Raw genomic sequence first — 21475 nt, forward strand, 5'->3', positions numbered from 1 at the left:
GAACATATACAAAGATGGGATTGAGATGGCATCCCAATGCGCATCACTACAAATAATCGCAAATGCCATATTTGAGATCACCATGTCAAAGATCTCATCGAGATACATGAAATAGAGTTTTGATTCACCCAATTCAGAGTCCGAATGAGAAAGTTATGCATTCCTGAAGATTGCAAAACGGGCAAGGCTGAAGTAGGACGTCGGGCGACCCCAAACTAAGCCCAAACCCAGTGAAACTTTGTCCAAAGCCTCTTTACACACTATAGGGACCAAGGGAAGGTCAGTTTGCACAAATGGAGGCCATAGGAGCATCGGTCAATGGCCCAAGGCATCACCCAACATACCAAGTAGGCCCAACCACCTCCACCGACTTCTAGCATGCCGCCATGCACCTCAGATGATCTTAGGCGTCCCTTCCAAGTTAGTTCAATGGTGGTTTCATCCAATGGTGGCCAAGCAACATCACACCGATCACTAACGTGGCACTGGAGTAGCCCCTACTCCACCTCTCCACTATAAATAGGACCCTCACTCCTCACTTGTAACACACACCACAAGAGAAGCTCTCTCTACTCTCTCAAGATGTAGCTTTACTATGCTAGTGCTAGTGGGAGTTAGAGTGAGTGGAGGAAGGCCTTGGTCCTAGGAAAGGTGGAGCGGAGCTAGCTTTGGTCTTTGGTAAGGTTAGCTAGCTCTTGTATCTTATCTTTCTTGTAAGACTTTATTTATGCAATATATTAGTATCTTCTTTATTCACTTATTTTGCCTAGTGTAAGTGTTACTATTCCTTTATTGTAGTAATACTTTTGGTTGCTTTAGTATAGCATTTGTAGTATCTCTTTAGTATAATTAGAGTAATGTTCACACCTTTGCATGGGTTCACTGCTCTTAGTTGAGTGCTCTAGTTTGATCTCCTGTCAGGAACTAGAGTAGTAGTCGTTAGTATAAGCGTGGTGCTTAGACTAAAGTTTACCTGTGTTTGCGGCTTGCTTCGTGGATGTGTGGTAGCTAGTGGGTGGTGACAGCCCCATCTAGTCTCTGTAATCCACCATGTGTTTGGGCAAGTTCTTAAAGCATAGGGCCCAAAGCTGTAACGGCACAAGTTATCTTTTGCGGTGCTTGACTGAAACAGAGCTTCGAAGTGCTTTGTGTGTGTTCATTAATCTTATTATGCTAAGTTATATCTATGAAAGAACATTTGTGATAAAAAAGGACTTAGGAAACTCCCTCACTCGTCCTCCCATTTAGCTATGCCTTTACTTTATCCTTCTAGAGTGGATCTTCTTGTGTGTCATCCTATCTTATTGTATATCACTTACCCCACTTTGGTCTAGTCAGTATACTAGTTAGTATATACATGATGGTTAACTATCACCTTCTTTGACCATTGCTTCCCTGTGGATAAATATTATACCCTGAATACTCCCAGGTGAAATGCTATGATGATATTATGTGCACTTGCGGAAATATCTACTTGAGTATAAGAAATATCAACACACTGCTCGCCGTCGAGCTGCCCGTCCACCTTGCCTACTCTCCGCCATCCCTCACGCTTGCAGCACCATTGGCCAGAGGCCCTTACACCAGTGGAAGGGATGACCTGCAGCGAGAACCGAGGTTGACACCCCGTAGCCTTAGGGGTAGCTCGATGGAAAGCGGAGATAGGAGCATCTCGAACCTGAGGAGAGCATTTCACTTGAGGGGAGGGTGGGGAAAGGAAATTTTGGGGGGAGCCATTTCCCCTTCCCTCCCAGAGCTATTTTATAGCTGCTGAATATTACCGTTGGTGTGTCAGAGGAGCAGGTGTAGATACTTTATCATCACCACCGTTTTGTGGCTACTCGGCAGTGTTGCTTCATTTCCATGGCCGTCGAACATGGACATATAATTGCATCAAGAACCCTATGATATGGGGAATACGGTAGACATGGAAGAGCATACACAATGGCACAGATGTGGTGCCAGGTCTATTTTGACTTTGGGGCATGAGCAAAGACAAAAATGTCCTTCCAGTTTGCAATGGTACAATACAACGGTAAAATTGGCCGTTGGCCGTTATTTTATAATAGACGTGGCTTTCTTCCCCCTTTGTGCTAGGGTTTGTTGCCCCTAATGCCAACCACTGCTCTCATCCCCCTACTTCTCTCCTCTTTGTTCCCCTACTTTTGGCAACACCATGTCTCGTCAGATGGATTGCTCATCGTCACAGAGCAGACATCCTTGGAGGCCACCGTATGCAGAAGAAGATGATGTTGGGGCAGAGACGAGCCTCCCTCTAATTATTTGCGACGAGTGGGCATGGAAGGGTGATTGAGCTTCAGTCGAAGACTGACACTAATCCTTGATGTATGTTCTTCAAATGCCTAAGGAACAATCCCTAGGTAAGCATATGCTCATCTCTTATTTTGGTTGGATGTAGTCACATATTAGATCTGGTCTTTTGAGTGCATCTGTTGTTTCGTGTCCCTTGATTTTGTATAGGTCCGACCGAGACGCAAGTTTTATGAATGGCAACAAGACTATCTAAAAAAACTGGTGAAAATGGGTAGGGTTGTGATTCACCAAGAACCTGGACAAGCAGATTCTCTAGATTCTCATGCGCGAGTTGGGGAAATGAAGAAGCAGATTCAACAACATAGAGATTGGTGCCTACTAAGGCAAATGTAGTGCAATCCTTGCTTACAATTGTTAGGGATTTCACACTAGTGGTTGGTGTTGCTGTTGCGATTGTAGTAATGTATCTTTTCAAATAGTGTTGTATCTGTACTTGCTATCATCTTCATCTCTGGATACAGAAGTGCAGAACTTATTAGCTAAACCATGATTATTCATGATTAATGTACTGTTTTTGGGTCTAGGCTAATTAACTCAACCTTGTTTGTTGATGTTCAATTTGTTGTGCTCAAGGATTGATGTAATCTCAAGGCATGTTGTCTATTTATGTTCATTATGTTGTGCTCAAGGATTGATGTAATCTCGGGGCATGCTGTTTGTTGATGTTCAATGTGTTGCGTTGAAGGATTAATGTAAGAGATCTCATGACCAAATAGTGTGTTGAAGGATATATGGATCCTGTGGAGCGATAGCTTCCAAGAGAAGTTTTTTTAGTAAACAGGAGGGGCTTGCGCCCCTACTGAACTTTCCTGTTTGGTTCCTAGTCACACTTTGCCACACTTCACCTTAGCCAAGTTTGACCAGGTTGGCAATTGTTGGTTTTGAACTAAGGTTAGGCATGATTCTTTTGGGCTCCACATGTCATAGAGTAAATAAGTGTGGCAAGATTCCCTTAGGCATGGCAAAGTGTGGCAACTAATTTGCTAGCCACACTTTTTGTGGCTTGCCAAACTTGGCTAAGGTTAGTTGTGGTAGATTATGGATAGGAACCAAAGATGCCTAATTACAAAAAGGGGAAAGTCAGGGGGGTAAGAGATAAAAATGCAAACAAAAAAGATTAGTTCAATTACAATCTTTGCTCTAGCCATGAGTTAATAAAAGAGAACTTTGCTGTCAAAGATGACTTGATTTCGTTTATTCCAGAAAATCCAAGCCATTAACATGAACGAATCCATGAATTCAACACACTGTTCTCAGATATGTCTTCATTTCTGTAACACCTCTGGTGTTTTGACCTAACACTAAAACTTGACATGTCATCATATGCATTGCAAAGCATTCATAAAGTAGAAAATTTTGAATGCATTCACTAAATAAGCTTTATTTCATAATGTTGTTATTTCATGTGATGTGATTCAAAACCCTAAATAAAGATCATGACCACAAGGGTCAAATTTCATGTGATCATGTGAGGTCATGTGTCATTTGACTCAAATAACCCTAATGGGCCATGTTACTGGTCAAAAATCAAAGTTAAAGTAAAAAGGTAAACAAATCAAATTTGAATTCAAATTCAAATCAAAAAGGCCCTTTTTGCCCCTTTTGTCTAATTCAAAATCCATTTGGAATTTGGGTTTGAGGCAAAAATCAAAGTTGAAGATTATTTTATAAGGATCAACTTTGGTATTCAAAGTTTTTCAAGTTTACATATAAAATTTGGAGTAATTTTGAAATGATTCAAATGCTCAAATGCACCCCAAATTCAAATTTCAAAATGGAAGCAGAATTTGAAAATGTTCCTTGAAGCAAAGTTGTAGAGTTTGAAAAGTTGAGCAACTTTCATTATTGGAGATTTTCAACTTCTTTAGAAAAATTGTGAGTAATTTGCAAAATAGACTCAGTGGCAAATCTGTAATTATTTCAAAAATCAAATAACCACAGGACGCCACCGCCTCACCGTTGGCGCCCTTTCTCTGGCCTTCCAGGTGCGCCTGCGACCACCCTTGGCTTCATGCTAGCATAGGGAGCACGCTGCATGTCGAGTCCGCGTGCTCCTGGCCGAGCTATAAGACCCAGACGACGTCGTTGGCTTTTCTTTCCTTCCCTCTGTTTTCCCGACGCCGCCGTCTCAACTCCGGCGAGCTTCTCTCGTCTCTTTAGCGCAAGTTAGCCCTAGAAAAGCCATGTTCTAGTTTCACCTGCTCCTTGCACATCCGACCGAGCTGTTGCTACCGCTTAATTTCACCGAGAGCTCGCTGTCCACGTTCATCTTCCTCGTGGCCGGTGACCTCAATGGAAACTCCGTTTCACCGTGGCCAGCATCATCCGGTGAGCCGTTGCCCTTGCTTGTCGACTCTTTGGCTTTGTCTTGATGCTGTAGTGCTTATTCCACTCTTGCCTGCTCATTTTGCCCACTGCAGTCACCGAAACGCTATCGTCGATGAGGTCCGCTCCGCCGTGATCCCGGTCACCGTCAAAACGCATCACCTTAGCTTCTCCGGTCTTGCTTGTTGCTTCAACACGATCGGGGTGAGCCACTGATGCTTCCTAAACTCTCTATTTCACCGTTACCAGCCTTGTTTTGCTAGCATAACGCTGCCGTGCCACCGTGTCCACCATGGCTAGTGTCAGCCTTGTTCCGTGTCATAATCAACCTCCATAGTGCCACAGATCGATGCGCCTTGCTCTTGTGAACATGTTGGTACTTTGGCCGTCGCTGTTGGGCTCACCATCGGCAAGTTAGCGCTGGTCAGCGCCATCGAAGCCATGGTCAATGCTCGAGGTTGGGGATGACAGGTGGGGGCCGGCTGTCAGTGAGAGAGAGAGAGAATAGTGTATTTTGGTATTTTCTGATTTTGAATAGTGCTAAATCTTTGGAAAATTGTAGGAAAATAATCATAGCTCCAAAAATTCTAAAAATTTGTGTGTAGCTTCTATACATGTTCTAGTATGGTTCAAAAATTTGAAACTTGAAATTTGAATAAATTTTTAATGTTCAAATATTCAGTCCATTAATTGATAATTGCAATTTCCATGATTTTGTAGGCCACTGTATAATTCCAAAAATTATGAAATTTATTTTGGTACACTAATTTGTCATGAGGAAGCTTACATAAAATTTTGAGGTCATTTGGAACAAGTTTATTTTTGGGCTTATTTCCAAATTAATTCAAAAATAAACAAAGTAAACCCTAAGTGTTTGATTAGTGTTTGATCTTGTTTTGGTCATGTTTTGTGACTAGTAGGGTTTCAAGATCAGTTTGGTCAAGTCACATGTGTGGTTCTTGATGGTAGAATTGCAAGTTGGTTTTGTTGGCTTGCAACTGTACCGTGAAAAACAGTTGTATTCGAAGTGTTGTTATATTTCATGTACCATGACGGCATCATGTTTACATTATCATCATGTTAAAGCATATGTGATCATTTCGTGTAGAATTTGAGAGTGAAACGATTGTAGTTGAGCAAGTTCTGGAAGAATCCCCGGTTGTCACGGGATTCGATAATTGTGGTACTAATCCGGAACCCGAGATTGTCAACGAAGGCAAGCCCCAGTTTATGCATTAAACCAATACCTTGTTTACTTTGAAAAGTTTATCACCTATGTTACTTATTGCATTAAGTTGATTAATTCAAATGTTACCTACTTGATGCATTACCTACCTTGTTAATTGTTTACCATCCTTGAAGATGATTTCTTTTACAAAGGCGTAGAATGCTTAGTATGCTTAGGGTAGGTTTTCAAAGTAAAAGTTTTGATACAATCAAAGATGGCATACTGGCCAAAGAAAGAAAGAAAATAGAATGAACTAGGGACTAGTCGGGTGACTTATCTTGAATGTTGGGTAATGTTGTTGACTATGTCGCTTAAAGGCCACTCATTGTGGATCTTCTGAACGAGACACTTTGTAGTACTAGTCACATACTCCGGTAAGCCTACTTCGGCTAATCCGATACTAAGACGAATGCCCATGCACTGGGAGTGGAGAGATGGTGGGAGTAGCATGTACCCTCGTGGTTAGAATGTGGCCGGATTTGAGGTGTGCTGTGCTCTCGGGTGGCGTGGAGATGGCTTAGTATAGGATGATCCGGTAGTGAGGTTGATATATGCAAGATTAAGTTCTACATATGTCGTGTGATAAGGAATCCCTAGCTGGGACTTGAATCAATTCGAATTACCGGTGCTCCGCGGATATAGAGACTCGATTAATTACAGAAGCAATGCAGGACTGGTGAATTACTAAAATATGAGAAAAGAATGGAATGAGAAGGATTGGAATATGGGAAATGTACATTTAGTTGAGATAATGAACTAAAAGGACTTAGGGGTAAAACTTGAAAATAGGATAAGAATAGTAAGCTTTTAGCAAATAACTTTTGAATCTTGCTACATCCTTTCCTTGCCCCAACCCCTGCATCTCTAAAAGTATTAAACCCCTTTACGTCGGGTTAGTCTTGTTGAGTACTTTTGTACTCAGGGTTTGTTAACCCTTGTTGCAGGTGAGTCACATGCGCAGGCTTGTTTTGGTCCCTGCTGCATGTCTGTGTTTGAAGTCAATGACGATGAGGAGTGATGAATGGCCTTTGGACAAGGCACTAGTTTGTATGATAAATAAAGTTAATGTAATATTATCCCGCTACTATGGTTGTATGACACTTATGGTATTGTAAGTTTGAAAACAACTGGTTTGTAAACTATGTTATCTTAAGACTTCCGCTATCTTTAACTCTGATGTATATATTTGAATAAACTATTGTAATCTGGAATGTCCGTGATTGGGATCCTGTTTGAAAAGAGAATCGTGGATGATTCGGGTTTCCCGAGGACACCCGGCAGACCTGTTGAGTTGTTGGGAACTCGTGAACGCTATCCGAGGTCTATTAAGACAACGATAGGTGCACGTGGGCCCGATTTCTTAGGAGGTTCTGCCACAATTTCATTCTTTCCAAAAGCTCCAAGCTACTAGATTACAAAAGTAGCACACATTGATATTAGATTACCAAGTAATTACACTAAACTTACTATATTGAGGATTTCCCCTTCTAGCAACTATATTAAGGTCTTTCCAAAATGCTCAAGCCATTGATCCACAAAGTTAAGACACTGATTTGGTATTTGTCTTTTCCCTCCTAGCTTACTAGATTAGACTGCATTTCGATCTAACTTACTAAATTAGACTGCATAAAAGTATCAAACATAACTACTTCATTTCATACTAATTAAAACTGACTTACTAGATTAGACTGCACACTAGGACTACCTATAATAAACTAATCCGAATCCTTGGCGCCAGAGGTTCCGTATTCCTTCTTGTGCCTCTTTGCTGGAGGCATGGCCTCATCACCGCTGTCCCCAATGCCGCCATTGTCCCTAATGCCACCGTTGTCGCCGCCGTCGCCGTTGTCCCCACCACCGCCGTTGTCGGTGCCACCGCCATTATTATTGTTGCCATCATCGTTGTCGTCCTCATCCTTGACCTCATCCTCTTCGTATTCCTCCTTTTTGTTGTCCTCCACCATTGGCTCTGACTCTTCACCAAAGAGGGCATAGAGTTCGTCATCCGACCACCCCTCGTTGGGGTCATAGTAGCTGCTTATGTCGCTCTCCGACGAGAGGAGTAGCGACGGTGAGTGCTCCTCGCTGTAGGAGTCATCCCACGATGGCAAAAAGTCAGCCATCGCTGGAGGATCAGAGTCGTTGGAGGAGTGCCGGTGAAGCAGATTGTGGTGGAGGAGATTGGGGTTTCCTCTAGAGTATGACAAAGGAGTTTGGTGTTTTCACAGTGGTGTGCGGTGGAAGAGTGGTGTGGCCAATTAAATAATCAGGCAAACCTCTTGAGATGCTTACCCACAAGATTTGGCATGTTGGTCACATTGCTAGTGAGGACTGGTTTGGACATAATTACACCAAACCAAATCTTGGGAGATTTCATGACCGATGATGCTTATAGAGATGATGATGAGAAGGAAGAAAAGAGGGAGAAGAAAGATGAGAAGAAGGATGACAAGAAGAAAAGTGTGGTATTCAAGGCCACATCATCCAAGGGCAAGGCAAACCAAGAATCATCAAGTGAAGATGAAGACTTAAGCTTTGATGGGAAGGATGATGAGAAGATGGCTCTCTTTGTCAAGAGATTTGGCAAGTTCATGATGAAGAAGGGCTACCATGATAGAAGAAAGAAGTCTTCATCCAAGAACAAGGAAGAGTCAAGAAGGTGCTTCAATTGTGGAAGCAAGGATCATCTTGTTGCTCAATGCCCATACAATAGCGACAATGATGATGACAACATGAAGAGCAAGAAGAAGGACAAGGAAAAGAAAGAGAAGAAGGACAAGATGACCATCAAGAAGAAGGGTGGTTCATATGTGGTCACTTGGGATAGTGATTCTTCTCAAGTGATGATGATGATAGTGATGATGACAAGACCACCAAGAAGAAGGCTCTTGCAAGCATTGTTATCAATGAGAAGCCTTCTCTCTTCGACACTCCATCATGCTTCACGGCTAAGGCTACTAAGGTACAAACTTGTCATGATGGATGTGATGAGGAACATGATAATGAAAGTGACAATGATGATGAACCCACTAAAGATGGATTAATTGACATGTTAGAAGATGCTAAATAACATTTTGGCATTAAGAGAAGGGAATGCAAAGACTTGTGAAAGAAACTAAAAGCCCTTAAGTAAGCTTTTGATGAGCTCAATGCATCTCATGAGAGGCTAGAGGAAGCCCATGAGAAGCTTGGCAAGGCTCACAAGAAGCTTGAAAAAGCTCATTCCTCTTTACTTAATGAGCAAAATGAGAAGGAGCATGTTATAACATGTGACAAAGGCTTAACTTGTGATATAATTGATGAATCATTCTACAAGCCTATCAATGTTGCTCCCATTAACCCTTCTTGTACCACATCTACTTCTACCTCATCTAGTAGTGATGGTTTCACTTGTGTTGCCTCACTAATGGTTGCTAATGAGACCCTCAAGAAGGAGGTCAATGAGCTCACTCGCACCTTAGGCAACGCCTATGGTGGTGAGGACTGCTTGCTTATGTGCTTGGGTAGCCAAAGAGCTTCTCTCTACAAAGAGGGATTGGGATATACCCCCAAGAAAGGCGACCTTGTCCATCTATTCACTAGCAACGGCACATAAGTTCTTAATATCCTCTAGCCATTGTTGTTGCTTTTCTTTGTCTTTCTTATGGCCTTCATGACTCCTATGCTTCGGTTGTCTTAATTGATTTCTAGGTTCATCAGATGGGTTGAGAGATGGGTTCAGATAAGACATCTAATGTGGACATAGAAGGGGAGAAGATAGGATTGGCTAAATGACTCAGCTCTCCTTCTATAATATCACTTGACATGCCACCCTTGAGTTCTTCCCAATGTCCTACATGGGAATAAGGATGCTTTCTAACAGATCCCTTCTTGAGAGGATTTGAATTATATTCACTCAAAGGTCTCTTGTGGAACTAGATGTTTAAGCTTTGCCCAAAATCAGCATCGAAAAGATCATCCTCACAAGAAATTTCAAAAGGTTGAATTTCTTCTTTCCTTGGAGGATTTTGGGGTATTGATGGTTCGGGATTGACAGCTAAATCTTGAGATTGGAGTGGTTCTAATTTGGCTACCAAAACTTCTTCTTCCTGACCGAGAGATGATTCCTTCTCTTCCTCGGGGAGTTCATTATGAATGCTAGTGCAAGGAGTCTTTCCATTAATTCTATCAAGCATAGATCTTGCCTCACTAGCAGACAAATGAAGGAAAGCTCCTCTAGAGGCTGCATCAAGGGATTCCATGGAGTCCTTGCTAAGACCCATGTAAAAATGTTGAAGAAGTACAGGGTCTTGAATGGCAAGGTCTGGGCCAGTGATGGACGCTGGCTTGGTTGTGACCGGCGTGTCCGGTCACCATTTGCTACAGTGGAGCGATAGCACGACTGGACACGTAGGGGCTATGTCAGGCCATGGTGATGTGGCACGCAGGATTTGAGCCAGCAAGGAGTGGACACAGGGGCACATTCAATCATGGTTTAGAGGCTCTAGGAGCTCTTTGGACTCGACCTAACGTTGCTTCGCCTATGTTCATTCGGTCTCTAGCGTCGTGTCGAATTAATTGTGTCAGAGTGTGATAGAGAAAGCAATTGGGGCGCCAAAGGCTAATTCATTTGAATGGGAGACATGGCTCTCGTGGAGCGACTAGACGTAGCGACCAGACGTGTCTGGTCGCCGCACCGGACGCATCCGGTCACCATGTAGACAGCCCAATAATAGAGGTAACGGCTCTATTGTTTGGGCGTGTCTATAAATATCATTTGGCCTGCTCTAGCTCACCCTCTTGGCCATTTGCATTGACATAGCAACCTTGTGAGCTTAGCCAAAGTCCTCTCACTCATCTCCATCATTGATTCATCATCTTTGTGAGATTGAGAGCGAATCTAAGTGCATTGCTTGAGTGATTGCATCTAGAGGCACTTAGTGTTTGTGTTTTGCTGTGGGATTCGCTTGTTACTCTTGGTGGTTGCTGCTACCTAGATGGCTTGGAGGAGCAAGGATTGTCGAGCGGAGGTTGGTGATTGTCTCTTACTCTGATCGTGGTGATTGTGAGGGGTTCTTGACCATTCCTCGGTGGAGAGCCAAAAGGTACTCTAGTGGATTGCTCATGGCTTGTGTGATCCTCATCTTGTGTTGGTTGTGCAGCACCCTATTGAGGGTTTGGCATGTGATGCCAATTAGCACATCAACCTCTAAGTGAGTGAATCGCCACAATGACGACTAACTTGCCGACAAGCAAGTGAACCTCGGTAAAAAAATCATTATGTCATCATTTGATTCTAAGGTGATTGATCTTCATTGGTATTCATTCTTGTGACTGATTGGTTCATTCTTTGACTCGGTGGTATAACTATCTTGCTCTCTCTCTTTATATTACCGCAAACTAGTTGTCAAGCTCTTTAGTGTAGCTAGTCGTGAGACCTTGTTAGTTTGGTTAGTGTGGCTCTTTAGTTAGCCTTTGAGATCACACTAACTTAGTGTAGTGACATAGCTATTGTGTGGATAGAGACTTTAGAAACTAGAATTGTGGTAGGTGGCTTGCATTTTTAGTAGGCTAGCGCAACACTCGCTTCGCCACAGATTTGTCTAACCGGTTTGCTAAGTGTTGTTGTAGAAATTTTTTAATAGGCTATTCACCCCTCTCTAGCCATTAGGACCTTTCAAGTGGTAACAGAGCCATGGTCACTAATGGAGACGGGGATCTTGATCTTCCGTCAGGTGATGGTAACTATCGTTGTGGCGGAGAATGACACACCGATCTGACTTCAGATCGAAAGATCGAACCCTGCAATCTTAGCACCATAGCTCCTCTGGTTATCAACCAAGTCATGGACCAGGTTTACCTCGCCAAGAAGGCTAATCCTTGCCTATGCAATGAAGAACACAAGCAAGAACAAGAAAGAACACAACCAAATTGCAGATGAAAGATTATCTCACGAAGTTGGGGTCTCACAAACCGATGAACAACGAAACTGTTCTTGACAGAATAATCTAAGTAAAACCCGAACCCTAGTGGAGGGGTGGCGGCTGTTTATGAAGACTCTAGGGTCATGCAAGACCCCTGGACGCGCCCCTAATGGGCCCAAACTCAATACATGGTCCAACAGACCACAAGACGGTGTCGCAGCACCCTGGCAGATTCTGTACGTTGACTTGTTTCGACGATTACAGTTGATTTCGAATAGCTTTTGACATGAAACCACTTGGATTGGCTTCCTTATCAAATTATCTTTCCATCCATATGTGGCTCATCAAAAACAAAGTCCGGATGCATCTTGGGTGACCAGTTTAAAGCAGACTAGTCTAGGAGGACGAGGTAGACTCGAATTCTTGTTGGACTGGGCCTCCGGCTTATGTTGGACGTCCTTGCTGGTCATCATCACCTCCTCCACATCCTATTAGTCCCTCTTGACCCTCTCTAATGTTCCTAAGCAAGATAACATTATTAGGTAGTAGTCTATTCTCAAAAGTATGAAAATGATCGCTTAAGAACGAGCTCACCTCTAAATTGAGTTGACGCATTCGAGCCCAGGTCATTGGACCTTGCATGATGGTTCGAGGATCAGCTGGTACATCCGAAGGAGCGATGTCCTCATCATCCTCCCCCTCTTGAATTGGAGTCATCCTCGACTCAAGCTCATCTTCTTCTCCTAAATAAGGTTTCAAATCTACAATGTTAAATGTGGGACTAACCCTGAACTTGGGTGGCAACTCAAGTTTGTATTCATTATCATTTATTTTCTCAATAATCTTATAAGGACCAGCTACTCTTGGCATTAATTTAGACTTACATAGCTTAGGAAATCTATCTTTTCTCAAATGTAACCAAACCAAATCACCCGGTTCAAGTTTAATCTCTTTTCTACCTTTACTACCAGCTATTCTATACATTTCATTCATTCTTTCAATATTTACTTTAGTTGTTTCATGCAACTTACGAATAAAATCAGCACGCTCTCTAGCATCACTATGTATTCTCTCAGTGGTAGGTAAAGGCAAAAGATCAATAGGAGCACAGGGGTTAAAACCATACACTACCTACTTACCTTGGTGGTTGAATGTTCTAGACTATTATATGCAAACTCCACATGCGGCAAACACTCTTCCCACATCTTCAAATTGCACTTCAAAATTGCTCTCAACATGGTAGATAATGTTCTATTCACAACCTCAGTTTGCCCATCAGTTTGGGGATGACATGTTGTAGAAAACAACAGCTTGGTCCCCAATTTATTCCACAACGTGCGCCAAAAATGACTCAAGAATTTTGCATCGCGATCTGAAACAATAGTAGAAGGCATACCATGCAAGCGAACAATTTCTTAAAAGAAAAGGTCAGCAATATGAATAGCATCGTCGCTCTTATGACAAGGAATAAAATGTGCCATCTTAGAAAAACGATCAACCACCACAAAAATACTATCCCTCCCCCTCTTAGTCCTTGGCAAATCCAATACAAAGTCCATAGATATATCAGCCCAAGGAGTAGAAGGAACAGGAAGAGGCATATACAAACCATGTGAGTTCTACTGCGACTTAGCTTTTTAACATGTGGTGCACCGAGCCACGTACCGCTCCACATCACGCCTCATCCTAGGCCAAAAGAAGTGTGTGGACAGCACCTCCTCTGTCTTCTTGGCACCAAAATGTCCCATCAATCTGCCTCCATGTGCCTCCTGCAACAACAAAAGACGAACGGAACCAACTAGAATGCATAGGCGGTTAGCTCTAAACAAAAACCCATCATTGATCATAAACTTATTCCATGTACGTCCCTCTCTACAATTAAGCAACACATCCTTAAAATCAGCATCAAGCGCATATTGTTCTTTTATTAATTGAAGACCAAAAATCCGATAATCAAGTTGGGACAGTAATGTATATCTTCTAGACAAAGCATCAGCAATCACATTATCCTTCCCTTTCTTATGTTTGATAATATAAGAAAAAGATTCAATAAATTCAACCCATTTAGCATGCCTACGATTCAGATTATTTTGAGAGCAAAGATACTTAAGCGATTCATGATCAGAATGAATAACAAATTCTTTAGGCCATAAATAATGATGCCACGTCTCTAAAGAACGAACAAGTGCATACATTTCTTTATCATACATGGAATAATTAAGAATAGGACCATGCAATTTTTCACTAAAGTAAGCAATAGGTTTACTATCTTGCATCAAAACACCACCAATGCCAACTCCACTAGCATCACATTCTAGCTCGAAAGTCTTACCAAAATTTGGAAGTTGCAGCAATGGTGCGTGTGTGAGCTTGTCCTTCAAAGTGTCAAAGGACTCCTCTTGTGCCTCTCCCCAATGAAACACCACCCCTTTCTTCGTCAACTCATGCAATGTGGTAGCAATGGTGCTGAAATCTTTGATGAAGCAGTGGTAGAATCCTACAAGACCAAGAAAACTCCTCACCTGTGTGACGGTTTGGGGAACCGGCCAGCCCTTAATGGCTTCAATTTTCATCTCGTCCACCTCAATTCCCTGTGGAGTTACAACATAGCAAAGAAAAGAAACTCGATCCGTGCAAAAGATGCACTTCTCAAGGTTGCCAAATAGACGTGCATCACGTAAAGCATTAAAACAGCACGTAAGTGATCCATATGTTCATTAAAAGACTTGTTGTAAATCAATATATCATCAAAGTAAACTACCACAAAATGTCCAATAAAAGCTCTTAAAATCTCATTCATTAAGCGCATGAAAGTGCTAGGTGCATTTGTCAAACCAAAAGGCATTACTAACCACCCATACAACCCGAATTTGGTTTTAAACGTGGTTTTCCATTCATCTCCAAGTTTCATTCTAATTTGGTGGTAGCCACTTCACAAGTCAATCTTAGTGAAAATTATAGAACCACACAACTCATCAAGCATGTCGTCTAGCCTAGGAATAGGATGACGATACCAAATAGTAATATTATTGATGGCTCTACAATCAACACACATACGCCAACTTCCATCTTTCTTAGGAACCAAAAGAACAGGAATGCCACAAGGACTAAGGCTTTCACTTACATACCCGCGGTCCAAAAGGTCTTGGACTTGTTGCTGAATTTCCTTAGTCTCCTCAGGATTGATTCGATAAGTAGCATGGTTGGGCAAGGTTGCTCCCAGAATCAAATCGATTTGATGCTCTATCCCTCTCATAGGTGGCAGCTCCGGGGGTATCTCAGCTGGAAAAATGTCCTCATACTCCTACAAAAGGTTAGTGACAGCAGGAGGTGTAACACCTCTGGTGTTTTGACCTAACACTAAAACTTGCCATGTCATCATATGCATTGCAAAGCATTCATAAAGTAGAAAATTTTGAATGCATTCACTAAATAAGCTTTATTTCATAATGTTGTTATTTCATGTGATGTGATTCAAAACCCTAAATAAAGATCATGACCACAAGGGTCAAATTTCATGTGATCATATGAGGTCATGTGTCATTTGACTCAAATAACCCTAATGGGCCATGTTACTGGTCAAAAATCAAAGTTAAAGTAAAAAGGTAAACAAATCAAATTTGAATTCAAATTCAAATCATAAAGGTCCTTTTTGCCCCTTTTGTCTAATTCAAAATCCATTTGGAATTTGGGGTTGTGACAAAAAGAAAAGTTGAAGATTATTTTATAAGGATCAACTTTGGTATTCAAAGTTTTTCAAGTTTACATATAAAATTTGGAGTAATTTTGAAATGATTCAAATGCTCAAATGCACCCCAAATTCAAATTTCAAAATGGAGGCAGAATTTGAAAATGTTCCTTGAAGCAAAGTTGTAGAGTTTGAAAAGTTGAGCAACTTTCATTTTTGGAGATTTTCAACTTCTTTAGAAAATTTGTGAGTAATTTGCAAAATTAATGCAGTGGCAATTCTGTAAATACTTCAAAATTGAAAATTGGCTGAGCGCCACCTCTCTGCTTGCCGCCGGCGCCACGCTGTTGTCACCGCCGATCAAATTGCGCTGCTTCCTCGCACGTTGACACGCAGTCGGTGCCGTGGCGAGTTTGTTCATGCGCTGTCGACGCCGAACGTCCCCTTCCCGGCTATAAATAGCAGCAACCGCCGCCGTCGTCCCCATTTTTCCCCTCGGCTCTGCTCCATCGCCAGTCAGCTCCGCCACTCGCTGTAGCCACCATCGAGCAGCGTTTGTCATGCCCAGCTACGCCAATGCGATCGCCTCGGTCTTGCGCTCCTCGTCGGCTTGCTCGCGTTGCTTGGGTTGGCTGGAATCGCCCAACGCAACGTCTTCTTCCTCGAGACCGGTCAGAGCTCCGCCACCATCGACTCGATGTGGCCAGGCTGTTCTAGACCATCTCCATCTTCATCAAACGCACCGGCGTGATCATGGTGAGCTTCTGAACACGATACTCGCTTCATTTTAGACTCTACTGCACCGTTGCCGAGGTTACGCCGTGAGCCGTCATGCCCGAGCTGCCATGGCCGGCGTGGAGCTCTCTCCAGTGCACTTGCTGCCGTTCTGAGGGCTGGGATGGATTAGTAGGATGGTATAGATCATTTAGGTGCGGTCTGCCTCGTCGGAGCATCGCCGTTGGCGCGTTTTGGGTCGGTCAGTGATGGCAGCGCCGCCGTGTCCTGTTATGTTACACTGACGAGTGGGGTCGGGTTGTCAGTGAGAGAGAAAGAGAAGAACAGTAAGGTTTTGGTATTTTCTGATTTTGAATAGTGCTGAATCTTTGAAAATTTATAGGGAAATAATCATAGCTCCAAAAATTCTAAAATTTTGTGTGTAGCCTCTGTACATGCTCTAGTATGGTTTAAAAATTTGAAACTTGAATAAATTTTTAATGTTCAAATATTCAGTCCATTAATTAATAAATGCAATTTCCATGATTTTTGTAGGCCACTATATAATTCCAAAAATTATGAAATTTGTTTTGGTACACTATTTGACATAAGGAAGCTTACATAAAATTTTGAGGTCATTTGGAACAAGTTAATTTTTGGGCTTATTTCCAAATTAATTCAAAACTAAATAAAAGCAAACCCTAAGTGTTTGAATAGTGTTGAATCTTGTTTTGGTCATGTTTTGTGACTAGTATGGTTTCAAGATTCATTTGGTCAAGTCACATGTGTGGTTCTTGACGGTAGAATTGCAAGTTAGTTTTGTTGGCTTGCAACTGTACCATGATGGAAAGTCGTATTCGAGGTGTTTTTACATTTTATGTACCATGAAAGCATCATGTTTACATTATCATCATGTTAAAGCATATGTTATCATTTCATGTAGAACCCGAGAGTGAAATGATTCTAGTTGAGCAAGTTCTAGAAGAATCCCCGGTTGTCACGGGATTCGATAATTGTGGTACTGATCCGGAACCTGAGATCGTCAATGAAGGCAAGCCCCAGTTTATGCATTAAACCATTACCTTGTTTACTTTGAAAAGTTTATCACCTATGTTACTTATTGCAATAAGTTGATTAAGTTCAAATGTTACCTACTTGATGCATTGCCTACCTTGTTAATTGTTTACCATCTTTGAAGATGTTTTCTTTTACAAAGGCATAGAATGCTTAGTATGCTCTATGGTAGGCTTTCAAAGTAAAAGTTTTGATACAATCAAAGATGGCATACTGGCCAAAGAAAGAAAGAAGGTAGAATGAACTAAAGACTAGTCGGGTGACTTATCTTGAATGTTGGGTAATGTTGTCGACTATGTCGCTTAAAGGCCACACATTGTGGATCTTCTGAATGAGACACTTTGTAGTACTGGTCACATACTCTGGTAAGCCTACTTTGGCTAATCCGATACTAAGACGAATGCCCATGCACTGGGAGTGGAGAGATGGCGGGAGTAGTGTGTACCCTCGTGGCTGGAATGTGGCTGGATTTGAGGTGTGCTGTGCTCTCGGGTGGCGTGGAGATGGCTTAGTATAGGAGGATCCGGTAGCGAGGTTGATATATGCAAGATTAAGTTCTACGTATGTCATGTGATAAGGAATCCCTAGCTGGGACTTGAATCAATTCGAATTGCCGGTGCTCCATGGATATGGAGACTCAATTCATTACAAAAGCAATGCAGGACTTGTGAATTACTAAAATATGAGAAAAAGAATGGAATGAGAAGGATTGGAATATGGGAAAAGTACATTTAGTTTGAGATAATGAACTAAAAGGACTTAGGGGTAAAACTTGAAAATAGGATAAGAATAGTAAGCTTTTGGCAAAGGACTTTGAATTTTGTTACATCCTTACCTTGTCCCGAACCCTACATCTCTAAAAGTCTTACACCCCTATTATGTCGGGTTAGTCTTGTTGAGTACTTTTATACTCAGGGTTTATTAACCCTTGTTGTAGGTGAGTCGCATGCACAGGCTTGTTTTGGTCCTTGCTGCATGTCTGTGTTTGAAGTCAATGACGATGAGGAATGATGAATGGCCTTTGGACAAGGCACTAGTTTGTATGATAAATAATGTTAATGTACTATTATCCCGCTACTATGGTTGTATGACACTTATGGTATTGTAAGTTTGAAAACAACTAGTTTTTAAGCTATGTTATCTTAAGACTTCCGCTATCTTTTACTCTGATGTATATATTTGAATAAACTATTGTAATCTGCAATGTCTATGATTGGGATCCTATTCGAAAAAGAAATGTGGATGATTTAGGTTTCCCGAGGACACCCGACAGACCTGTTAAGTTGTTGGGAACTCTTGTACGCTATCAAAGATCTGTTGAGACAACGATGGATGCATGTGGGCCTATTTTCTCAGGAGGTTCTGCCACAGGAGGTACCGAGCTAACAATATCATCAAGCGAAAACATAGCTCGTTTGCATACCAAAGCATAACAAATATCATCATCAGAAATTTCAGCAAAGTCACATTTTGTTGCAAGCATAACACCCCCCTTCAATTTAATCCCCTCAGCCTTAGAAATAGATGTAGACTTATCCTTTTTAGGTGGGAAAATAGAATTAGCAACTTGCTGATTTTCAGATTGAACATCATTCAAACTAGCTGTACATTCTCTATCAGCTTGTACAATTTGAGCAGGGGTCAAAGGTACCAAAGTAATTTTCTTTCCTTTATGTACAAAAGTGTATTTATTACTTCTACCATGGTGTGTAGCATCATTATCATGTTCCCAAGGATGACCCAATAAAAGTGAACAAGCTTGCATAGGTACCATATCACAATCAACAGAATCAGCATAAGAACCAATGAAAAATGAAACTCTACAAGTTTGTGTTACCTTTGCTTTACCAGAATCATTTAGCCACTGAATATGGTATGGATGTGGGTGTGGACGTGTGGTCAAGCCAAACTTCTTGACCAAATCAGAACTCACCAAATTGTTGCAGCTACCTCCATCAATAATGACACGTGCTCGACGGTCGCTGATGACGAAGAAAATCTGGAACAAGTTATGGTGTTGTAGCTTCTTAGATTGCTAGACTTGTGAGCTGAGCACCCGCTATACAATGATGCTCCTATAAGCCGCCGTGGCCTTGTCACCAAGGACTTCACCGTCCTCCTCATCTGCATCTTGGTCTTCTTCATCCTCAATGTCAGAGGTGCTGATGTAACCATCTTCTATAGCAATATATGCTCGCTGACTTGGGTAGTCCTTCTGCACATGGCCAATGCCATGGCAGCGGTGGCACTGAATGCCCAAAGTGTGTCCCATCGATGCAACGGATGAGGAACTCTTGGTAGGCACCTACAAAGAATTTTTACCTAAATCTGAAGGTCAAGTGGGTGGTGCCTTAGGTGTAGCGGAAACTCCAGAGCCTGTTGGTTGCTTGCTCGCTGGAGGAGGTGGCCGAAAGGTGGTTGGCTTGGTCAGCCCCGATGATGGTGCCGAGCGTGGCATGTATGTGATGCTGACCTTGCTCTTGCCCTGCTGTTCACGCCCCTGCAATTCCTTTTCTACAAGCATAGCAAACTGAAACAACTGGTTGATAGTGTTAATTTTTTTATAATCAACAATGTCCTGAATCTCACGCCTCAAACCCGAATAAAAACAACAAATGGCATCTTCGTTTCCCTCCATAACACTACAGCGCATCAATCCCTTTTGGAGCTCACCATATTAATCATGTACAGATTTATCTCCTTGTTCTAAATGCATCAATTTCTTATGCAAGTCTCTATGATAAGAAGGAGGAACAAAATGATCACGCATAGCTACCTTAAGTTCTTCCCATGTACCAGGTAAAGCATTCTGTGCAGCTAGCCGATTCTACCAAATAATGGCAAAATCCTTAAACTCACTAGTAGCTTGTCTCACTCTGTGCTGCTCAGATACAAGGTGGGCACTAAACTTTTGTTCTACCATCATCTCCTAATCAAGATATCCCTCAGCATCATAATGACCTGAAAAATATGGTATTGTGAACTTAATTTTAGCATAAGGATCATCGGGCACACGGTGATTATTACCTTGACGGTGGTGGTGGTGGACACCACCCATACCTGTCGTGTTGTGGCGAAGACATTGTCGTAATCTCTCTTGTCGGAAGGCTGCTTGATCCATGTTTCCAGCGACATCATGCACCGTGTCTTCTAGCAAGAGACCATCGGTGTTGCTGCTGGAGACGTCATTGTTGTTGACAGCCACCAATGTTTCCAACTCAGTAACCTTGTTGGTTAGTGTGGAAATTTGTTTGTCCAACCTCTCCATGTTGTTGCTAATGTTGAGTTCAATGAGTGTGTTTGTGACGGCCTTCCTAACAGCCTCATTCATCCTTTTTTGGGCATCCTCTACAACAGCTTCTAGTTGCTCTTGACTAACACACTCGTTGAAACCCTTAGGGTTGTTATCTCCAGTCTGTTCACCTCCTACCATTGTAAACACAAAAATAGGAACAAATGGTGAAAGTTATCCCTACCAAATGACTATGTGGTTGTAGTGGTGTCACTTTTCACAGCAAGTGGAGGCACCTTACCAAGCTCTTACAAAGTTTTTACCAACGCAAGCAGTGGACGGTACAACCGACGGCTGGTTCGTGATACCTGTGAGGCAGTGGTACCGAGATTGCAAAGCCCTTTGTCTGTACTGATCTAAAGAATTTATGGAGCTTGGAAGGCAAACAAAGAGTAATATGTATATCTGGCACACAAGTCAGTAACAGAAAGTAATGCTGAATTATAGTCAAAAGTACTTGTTCTCGTTGCTGGTCTAAAGTGTTGCAAGTACCAGGTGTGTGACAAAAGTATGGTGGATAGCAAGGTGATAGGTGTGAGAAAAATAAGTATGGTGTATGGAGACAGCAACACAAACAAAGAACTAGACAACACACGCTAACATAGCTCACTTTGGTCTTCTCTATGTGCTCCTCTAAATATTGTTCCTCTTTTGCCCCTATCTTTTTTTTATTTTTGGGCTATCGGTGTTTTTTGGGAAATTTTGACTTTTTTATTTTATTTTTTTTATATTTTTCCTTTACTTAGGAGCACAAAAGAAGTAACCACAGAAAATATGAGCTCAAACAAGTGAAAGACGTGGCCTGTGGAATTTTCAAAAAACTGGATCAAAATCGACAAAAACCTTGTGACCACGAAAAGAGGATCTTGTGACCAATTTTTAACCAATTTAAAAATCTCCGACCCTAACAATGTAGG

This window comes from Miscanthus floridulus, chromosome 18 (assembly GCF_019320115.1).
Source record: "Miscanthus floridulus cultivar M001 chromosome 18, ASM1932011v1, whole genome shotgun sequence".
Taxonomy (NCBI): Eukaryota; Viridiplantae; Streptophyta; class Magnoliopsida; order Poales; family Poaceae; genus Miscanthus; species Miscanthus floridulus.